The sequence below is a fragment of the Panulirus ornatus genome, chromosome 26 (assembly GCF_036320965.1).
Source record: "Panulirus ornatus isolate Po-2019 chromosome 26, ASM3632096v1, whole genome shotgun sequence".
NCBI classification, from domain to species: Eukaryota; Metazoa; Arthropoda; class Malacostraca; order Decapoda; family Palinuridae; genus Panulirus; species Panulirus ornatus.
Window position 1 is genome coordinate 8,399,569 of NC_092249.1, and position 10,000 is coordinate 8,409,568.

Consider the following 10,000-nt stretch of genomic DNA (forward strand, 5'->3'; position numbering starts at 1 on the left):
ATATATATGTGTACATTGAGATGTATAGGTATGTATATTTGCGTGTGTGGACGTGTATGTATATACATGTGTATGTGGGTGGGTTGGGCCATTCTTTCGTCTGTTTCCTTGCGCTACCTGGCTAAAGCGGGAGACAGCGACAAAGCAAAATAGATAAATAAATATATAAATAAATATATATATATATATATATATATATATATATATATATATATATATATATATATATATATATATATATGTATACGCGCGTATGTGTCTGTATGTAACAATTTGACTGACACCGATCATGAAGGAAGGGGTCGCTTTTGTGCGAATGTTAACATTTGTCGATTAACCTCCGCCCATTGACAAGTTAGTGTTATGTTAATGTTATTATTTAAATTTCAGTGTTGGGCGTCCACCATTAATTAAACTCGGACTCGCTTCGTAAAAACAGGTGGATAGTGGAGCCCACGGTTGCTGATGGTGGAGCCCACAGTCGCGTCGTTCGATAGCGTTGAATTATTATTTTAATTGCCCTGTAGCAGTGTATCGTAGACTATAATGAGTAATAGCGATTGAATTTTGGGAATCGAATATTTTCTTTTTTTTTTTCAAGAAATGTCAAGGGAAGAAGGGGGCCCTCATTTTTTTTTTTTTTTGAGAAGTGTAGAGGAGGGGGGTGTGTGTTTGTAGTGGACACAGAAGCGTAAATGGGGCTGTATGGAGGCCTTATCATATCATTCATGCTGGTTATTATCTCTCACTCTCTCTCTCTCTCTCTCTCTCTCTCTCTCTCTCTCTCTCTCTCTCTCTCTCTCTCTCTCTCTCTCACACATACACACACACACACCGCTTTTATCGTCTTAATATACACACACACACACTTACCCCAACGTAAGGGCCTTCCGTGGTGTAGTGGTTTAGCTTCGCTGACCATGGTTCAAGCACTGGCCCACCCGGGTTCGACTCCTAGATGCGGCAGTCGGCCCACAGCCAACCCAGTTGTTCATCATTCTCTCTGGGGCTAGTCGATGATTGGGTGTGTATGTGTAAGGGTATTCATAAGACTAAGACATGGTATAGATAGATAGATAGATAGATAGATAGATAGATAGATGGAATGATATATAGATAGATAGATAAATGGAATGATAGATAGATAGATGTAGATAGAAAGACAGATAAATGGAATGATAGATAGATATAGATAGAATGATAGATAGATAGATATAGATAGAATGATAGATAGATAGAAATAGAAAGAATGATAGATAGATAGATGGATAGATAGATAGAATGATAGATAGATAGATTGATATGTAAGGCTAAGAGACTGGGAACATGAGAAAAAATTTTTGTCCCCATCACACAAACAGTAATTTCAAGTAATCAGTAATTACATACGGTAATCACAAATAGTATTCCCACACCGTAGAGGCAAAAGAGGTTAATTACTATACTATGTTCGTAGCAATTGATTACTATTAATTACTTTTTTCGTATCAATTTGCAATTTTCTCTGAGGCGGAAATGACCTCGGGGATCTATTGTGTACAGGAGTTAAAGGTGGTCGCGTATTCTAGGAAGGTCGGCGAAGCTTACATCATAACAGAAAGAGAAAGAGAGAGTTTGTTTTGTAGGATACAAATCTGTGATTTCAAGAAACAGGGTTCCCAGTACAGGAAGTGTCCAGTGTGTTAACTGAATGGCGTTATATCATTTAATTTCTCACATTCTTACGTCTGTTGTGGTCAATCCTCTCTCCCCAGAGATATGGAGACGGGGAGATAGATAGATAGATAGATAGATAGATAGATAGAGAGAGAGAGAGAGAGAGAGAGAGAGAGAGAGAGACATAGAGCAACGGAGGTAAGTATTTAATTAGATAGATAGGTGGACATATAAAGACGGAAAGATAGATGTAGATAGATAGATAGACAGATGAATAGAGAAACAGAAAGATACATTAACAGATACACAAACAGCTAGACAGCGAGGCAGCAAGAGCGTATTCCTATCCTGCAGATATTGGCAAAGCCATAACCCTGATAAGAAACCTGGTACCTTAGTTCCATCTGGGGCTGAGAACACCGAGTGGGTCAACTCCCTTTAGGATACGTACAAGAGAGGAGTGTTCTGCTCATGTGCCAAAAGTCTGTAGGCCTTGTGTTGCGATTGTATGATCAAAAATTAAGTCGGTTTTCACCGACAGGAGGCAGAGTGAAAGGTCGAACCCCAAGACTTGAGTGTCCAAAATCGCTGTAGTTGATTCTGTGACAACCACTACAGCAAGGAGGTACAGAGGTGTCGGTATGTCTGAGGGAGGAATGGACAGAAAACTGATACAATGATGGACAGAAGATGTTTAAAACGAAAGGAACGCAGAGGGGAAACAGTAGATAAGTTATAGAAAACAAAATGGGGAAAGGTTTCATTTGAGAAATTACAACAGAGTGAAAAGGAATGGCATTTCAGCAAGTGAGGGGACAAAACTATGGCATAGATTAAACCCAGTTGATATGTTAAGAGAACGTCCCATGAATCCAGAGGGGGACGAGTTAGTAGTCAACGAACGATTAGGCTAAGAAACTCATAATGAGAAATCGTTCGCACAGATGTGGATATGTGCTCAGATCTGAGCAGGGATTTTCGGACTGCCATTTTACACTCGAAGGCACCTAAGACCCATTACTGCCAGGAAGGGAAGGAAGAAAGAAAGATATCTCAAAGAACATTGAGAGTAATCCTCGATAATGTGGCAGGGCTTATAAGGAAGTTAGAGCCACATAAGGATTATAGTTATAGACCAAATGGCATCTCAACATCTGTTCCAGTCAAGACAGTGCTCTGGCCTCATTACCAAGCACCTTAGGTTGCTTCTCCTGCAAGCCATTAGTGTTCTTCTTAAAGTAAGCCAATATTGATGCTCCATAAATAAGCCACTGGTGTTGTTCTTAAAGTAAACCACTATTGATGTTCCATAAGAAAAGCAAGCCACTGGTGATGTTCTCTCCATAAAACCACTGGAGATGTTCTTTTCACCAAACAAATAGTGTTGTTCTTAGGCCATTGGTAATGTTCTAAAAGCAAGCCAGTGCTAATGTTCTCTCAACAAACTACTTGTGATTCTTTTCATAAGATTCCCCTTAACAAGAACAACCTTCCAGGAAAAGATGGAGTAAAAAACAATAGATTAACAACAGATGAAAAGAGAAAACTGTCAGGGAAGTAACTGTGAGTTATGAACTACCGATGAACATCACTATCGAACATGACTCATGAAATACTAGAGGAAATAATCAAGATACGTAAAGAATTTCTTGCCTGGCACAGCACAACCTTCCTAACTGAAAGACAACCCGGATCCAAATGGAAAGATCTGGCATTGTGAATGTTTTATTGCTACAAAAAAGAGAGTTCCGTGCATGGATATTGTGTCTTTAGGCTGGTTAGTGATAATGGTCGAACCTGGACACCCAAGTTCCAAATTGCTGTTATGAAAAATGAAATTGTTTGATTTGTACACGAGAATGCGAGGCATGGTTGGATGTTAGTGTCTTGGACTGGTCAGTGATACAGTCCCAAACATATGGTTAATGGTGAGGCTGGAAGAAGAAGAAGAAAGGATAAGGAGGAGGAGGAGGACGTAAAGGAGGATAAGAAGAAGAAGAAGAAGAGGAAACAGAAGAAGAAGAAGGAGAAGAAGAAGAAGAAGAAGAAGAAGAAGAAGAAGAAGAAGGAGGAGGAGGAGGAGCAGATGGAGGAGAAGAAGAAGGCAAAAAGATAAGGTTGGCCTACCATGAAATTGAGTTGTATATGTGGGAGAAAATGATTACGTAAATTTATTACATGCCTACGTATGAATACCATTACATGTGTCTTGCCCTCTGTTTGCAGTATGCTAACCTGTGGCATAAAGAGATATATGACATCCAATTAATTAAAATGATTGCCCCATACAAGCTTCAAATTAGAGCTAAGGTTCATATTTTACAATTCTTTTTTCTTATCTTGGATTATCTTGATTGATCACACAAAGTTAAGGATCACCTTTACGCGGCTCCTGCAGCTTTTACTCTGCACTCCACGCAAGAGCAAAGGAAATGATCGACTCCTTTGGAGGGAGAATGACCTCAGTACAACTTTACATCCTTTTTGCCATTGATGGTGATATATATATGAGGTGAAATTGCACTTCACTTGGAGTTCATACAATTCTGACATATGATTTTTCTATACCTGTAACACATGTTTCGTGGAGAAAATCCACCTCATCAGGTGCCAGTACTTAACTAAGTATTTGAATCCCAACATCACACTTGATTCCCGCCGTTCAACACCAATCTGTATAGACCAAGCACTGTCTGCTTTATCTGGCAGTAACTGTTGTAAGGGAGAGTGATTAAGGGGTTCACGTGGCTGGGGTTGACCTGGGTAGCTGAGTGTATTCTGAACAACTTGATATGTTTTCGTGTTTTGTCAATTCTTTCATAATGATTTGGTTAATGCTAGGATGGGTTTTAGAACTGCCTGGGGACAAATTAAAGTTCTTAGTATTAGCAATAAAGATAGTTTCAATGACGCTGCGTGTGGTATAACCAGCAGAGGCGTAGAGACTAACGGAATTTTCAAGATCTGTGGGGTGATCATTTTCATGAGTATGTTTTACCTATATAGATATCACTCAGTTCCCAGTTGCCCTCTTTTTCAGCCCCTGCGCCATCTTCTTCACCTCCTGCCGCTTTCTCTTGTACATCTCCATATCACTCGCACTTCTTCCCTATAAGATTACGAAAAACCCTGTATCGTGTTCAGTTCGTGGCTATCTAAGAGTCTTAGAACTTTTTTCCACAAAATGTTGAAATCTGGCGTTACATTATGTAAAGCTTTCCAATAAACTATGCATTACGTGCGATGTACTGTACGTGCAGAATCTGGTTTCGAATGATAGATACGTCGGGACACGTGATGTCCACCACAACAGAAAGTAAAACATGACGATTTTTACAGACTTTCCACATTTCTGTATCTTCCCATACCTCGACCTGCTTCTTATAAGCCCGGCATCCAGGAGACGCAGTAAGAAAAAGCGATACGTTGTATAAGTTTTCCGATATATAGATATTTGTTGCTATTTGTACTGAGGGTAAAATAATGGTTGAAATTCTGTAAAGCTTTTCTTGCTACGCGGGCGTTATGGATTTAGGCTTGCTTTTCTGGGCTATCATATGAAGCTGGGGAGTAAGGCGATGCGTCGTGGACATTAACCAACCCCTAGGGGAGGATGAACAGCTAGGTAAACTGCAGGAGATGGAGTGTTTTGTACTTGAAGCCTGGTACCTGACTAATGGCTATCATTTACCAGGACAGTGAGGGCTACTACTAGGTAATGATAGGGTTTGTACTTGAACAACAGGTCCTGGTTACAAGAATGTAGAGCCCAGTTGCCTGGGCAAGATGTATATGGCTCAGCTCGCATTTCCAACCCCTCGTCCATTGCCTTAACGTTTTGAGAACGACGGTGCGATCTTTGAGCACGATGGCACGATGTCTTGGCCTTTGACATGGTAGTTAAATGTCAGGTCAAATGACCAGGTCATCATTCCAAAGGGTCATACCGTCGTGCTCAAGGTTCGTACCGTCATGTTCAGGGATCGTGCCGTCGTGCCCCAGGAACGTACCGTCGTGCTCAGTGATCGAACTATTGCCCTCTGGGGATTAAGGAAAAATGTGTGTATATATATATATATATATATATATATATATATATATATATATATATATATATATATATATGTATATATTGTTTTTCCCACCTCTTCTACATGAGCTTTCAACACCAATGTTGGTCTTTACCAACCACCTCCGCCGTATCCTTAACGCCTCCGTTCGTTCTCGCGTCTCAATCACTCTTATCCAATACCCCAATTCCCTTTATCTTCCTCTCTCCTACACACACACACACACACACACACACACACACACACACACACACACACTCTCCACCTCCCTCCGGCCACCAGAGTGAGATATGAGAGAGCCCCACTAGCTCAGGTTCACAGCAGCTGTCTGCCCAGGCCCCAATAGTCCAGCCATTTATCTTGGGAGTTTAACACTCTCACTCGAAACCCACCTTAGGTTTCTTGCCCCACTGGCGGAGATGGACTGATTTCGTCGATGGAACTGCAGGCGTCTGCCTCTTGTCTTCTTGCTTTGTTCGTATCAAATATTGGATGTGGGTGAAGAGGTTGAGAGTATCGGGAAATCTGAGAATGGAATCTTGACGGGCAAAAAATATTTGTTACACTAAAAGGTTTCTTGGATGAAAAAAAAAAGACTGAGGTAAAGTATATATAAAATGTATATGTAAAGTATGTATGTAAAGTATATTCAGTGGAGGTGTACTTTGCCTGGAGACCATTTCTCTGTCGAGACAATGTGTTCCTCGTCACAGTACCTTCACAGGACGAGAACACCTTAGGCAATGTTCAACTTAGACTGTGTTTACCACAGCCTACCTTACCATAGCAAGGGACGACGGGTGTTGTGTGTGGCTGCCACAGGAGTACTTGTGTACCGTTGGTAATTCCTTGTAGGGTGTGGGAAGGCTTTGTGTAGAGGTGTTGAGGTTGACGATGATGATGATGACGCGCACGGTCCACAACCAACCAAGGTACTTCATCCCTTCGGAGACGGTTGGTTAAATGATTACCTTGGCTTGTGTGTGTATGTGTGTGTATACTCATAAGAGAGTGAAGATGTGGTACATATATACAAGGTGGCAACATGAGTGTAGAAATCTCTCCCCGTAATACATAATGAGAATAATTACACACACACACACACACACACACACACACACACACACACGCACTGACATATCCAACAGGAACAGTCAAAGACGTTCTTTTCAACAACATAAGTTTTCTGGTGACGTTATATTTGAAAACACATCTCAGTCTACGAGACGTCTCTAACCATATAGCCTCAATCCTAACGAGGCCACCAAAAAGAAACATAAGGAAAAAATATATATATATATATGATTACATGTGATGTGCAAGGAGGGTACAAAATAATTTTGCATTCTAGTGAGATAGGGATCGTATTTTACATTATCCAAAATTACATTCACCAGGACCCTTGAGGATGATAAACAAATGTGATCCTCAGAAAATTTTGCAGTACAACTGGAAGACGCATCTGATTTTAACAAGAGAGATTATAGTGAATAACATCAAAATCATTACTAGTCGCGGTGATCGGAGGGGACTACAAACATCGGAAGTTGTTCACGTTAGATAAAAAGCACCTGTCATCAACATCCAGACAAACATGACCACTGCCATACAGCTCCTTGATGACCCAGCGATACGATGTAGGCCCAATGCCGTTTTAGCGTATGTGGAACACGTCACTGACCCGCCAAAAGCTACCAAGTCCGCCATTTTAGGATAGGAGGAACGTGTGACTGAGCCACCCGGTCCTAGATTACAAAGGTAGGAGAGAATCAGACGAGCCCGATATGACCTCAACTCCTCACGTGGAAGATAACTATCTCCTTTGGCCCAACTTAGTGTAGTTAGTGTATAATACTTTACTTCTGTGTTCCCTCAGCTGTAAGTAGGTTGTAACTTGCACTACCCGTCATGATATAGTTGATATGTATCGCTTTTAGTATTTCACCTTACCTTTTTTATATGCTTCGTACAATGGCGTTATCCAAATATTTCTTCCTCTCTATATTTTGTTTGCGTTTTACATTTCATATCCAAGTTTTGTGACGCAGCTTTTTTTTCTCTTTTTGTAGATTCCTGATGATGCTTCGGTGAAGGCGAAAGCTTGAATGTAACAAGCAGAGAACTATGAACAACTGGTGTTTAAGCACCGACCTCATGGTAGAATAATACTGAGAAAATTAGAAAACATAAAAAAGAAGATTAATAACTCTAGATATAGTGACGTATATAATTCTATGTTCATTATATATATATATATATATATACATATATATATATATATATATATATATATATATATATATATATATATATATATATATATATATATATATATATATAAGTTTGTTGAGTATTCCTGGTAAATTATATGGGAGGGTATTGATTGAGAGGGTGAAGGCATGTACAGAGCATCAGATTGGGGAAGAGCAGTGTGGTTTCAGAAGTGGTAGAGGATGTGTGGATCAGGTGTTTGCTTTGAAGAATGTATGTGAGAAATACTTAGAAAAGCAAATGGATTTGTATGTAGCATTTATGGATCTGGAGAAGGCATATGATAGAGTTGATAGAGATGCTCTGTGGAAGGTATTAAGAATATATGGTGTGGGAGGCAAGTTGTTAGAAGCAGTGAAAAGTTTTTATCGAGGATATAAGGCATGTGTACGTGTAGGAAGAGAGGAAAGTGATTGGTTCTCAGTGAATGTAGGTTTGCGGCAGGGGTGTGTGATGTCTCCATTGCTGTTTAGTTTGTTTATGGATGGAGTTGTTAGGGAGGTGAATGCAAGAGTTTTGGAAAGAGGGGCAAGTATGAAGTCTGTTGTGGATGAGAGAGCTTGGGAAGTGTGTCAGTTGTTGTTCGCTGATGATACAGCGCTGGTGGCTGATTCATGTGAGAAACTGCAGATGCTGGTGACTGAGTTTGGTAAAGTGTGTGAAAGAAGAAAGTTAAGAGTAAATGTGAATAAGAGCAAGGTTTTTAGGTACAGTAGGGTTGAGGGTCAAGTCAATTGGGAGGTAAGTTTGAATGGAGAAAAACTGGAGGAAGTGAAGTGTTTTAGATCTCTGGGAGTGGATCTGGCAGCGGATGGAACCATGGAAGCGGAAGTGGATCATAGGGTGGGGGAGGGGGCGAAAATCCTGGGAGCCTTGAAGAATGTGTGGAAGTCGAGAACATTATCTCGGAAAGCAAAAATGGGTATGTTTGAAGGAATAGTGGTTCCAACAATTTTGTATGGTTGCGAGGCGTGGGCTATGGATACACTTGTGCGCAGGAGGGTGGATGTGCTGGAAATGAGATGTTTGAGGACAATGTATGGTGTGAGGTGGTTTGATCGAGTGAGTAACGTAAGGGTAAGAGAGATGTGTGGAAATAAAAAGAGCGTGGTTGAGAGAGCAGAAGAGGGTGTTTTGAAATGGTTTGGTCACATGGAGAGAATGAGTGAGGAAAGATTGACCAAGAGGATATATGTGTCGGAGGTGGAGGGAACGAGGAGAAGAGGGAGACCAAATTGGAGGTGGAAAGATGGAGTGAAAAAGATTTTGTGTGATCGGGGCCTGAACATGCAGGAGGGTGAAAGGCGGGCAAGGAATAGAGTGAATTGGAGCGATGTGGTATACCGGGGTTGACGTGCTGTCAGTGGATTGAATCAAGGCATGTGAAGCGCTTGGGGTAAACCATGGAAAGCTGTTTAGGTATGTATATTTGCGTGTGTGGACGTTTGTATATACATGTGTATGGGGGTGGGTTGGGCCATTTCTTTCGTCTGTTTCCTTGCGCTACCTCGCAAACGCGGGAGACAGCGACAAAGTATAATAAAATAAATATATAAATATATATTTATATGTGTGTGTGTGTGTGTGTGTATACCTGTCCGTAGCGTACCAAGGGCATCAATCGTACCAATAATGAAGCCACAAGTCTGAGCTAATCACGTAGTGAAGACCAGCGTGACACGCACGCCCTAACCCTGAGCGACACTCCATTAGCCATACGTCTGTCCTGGTGCACATATCTTGACGTCTGCATCTCTTGAGCTTCTTAGAGATGAGAGTCAGAGATAAATTATATATACATATATATATATATATATATATATATATAAATTTTTTTTTATAAATAAATATATATATATATATATATATATATATATATATATATATATATATATATATATATATATATATATATATTTATAAATATATATATATATTTTTTTTTTTTTTCATACTATTTGCCATTTCCCGCGTTAGCGAGGTAGCGTTAAGAACAGAGAACT

At 40.2% G+C, this 10,000-nt stretch overlaps 1 protein-coding gene across 5 annotated transcripts in view; it reads left to right on the forward strand.

Annotated features, from left to right (window-relative positions):
- The window catches only part of LOC139757444 (uncharacterized), a 979,032-nt gene that overhangs the window by 861,738 nt on the left and 107,294 nt on the right, over positions 1-10,000 (forward strand). Inside the window, exon 20 of one of the 5 annotated variants that reach the window (XM_071677967.1) lies at positions 7,796-7,899. The exons of the other annotated variants lie outside the window; for them this stretch is intronic. The gene's annotated coding sequence lies outside the window, so the exon portion shown is untranslated. Of the gene's footprint in view, positions 1-7,795; positions 7,900-10,000 lie in introns of those variants that run through there. 5 annotated transcript variants of the gene reach the window in all.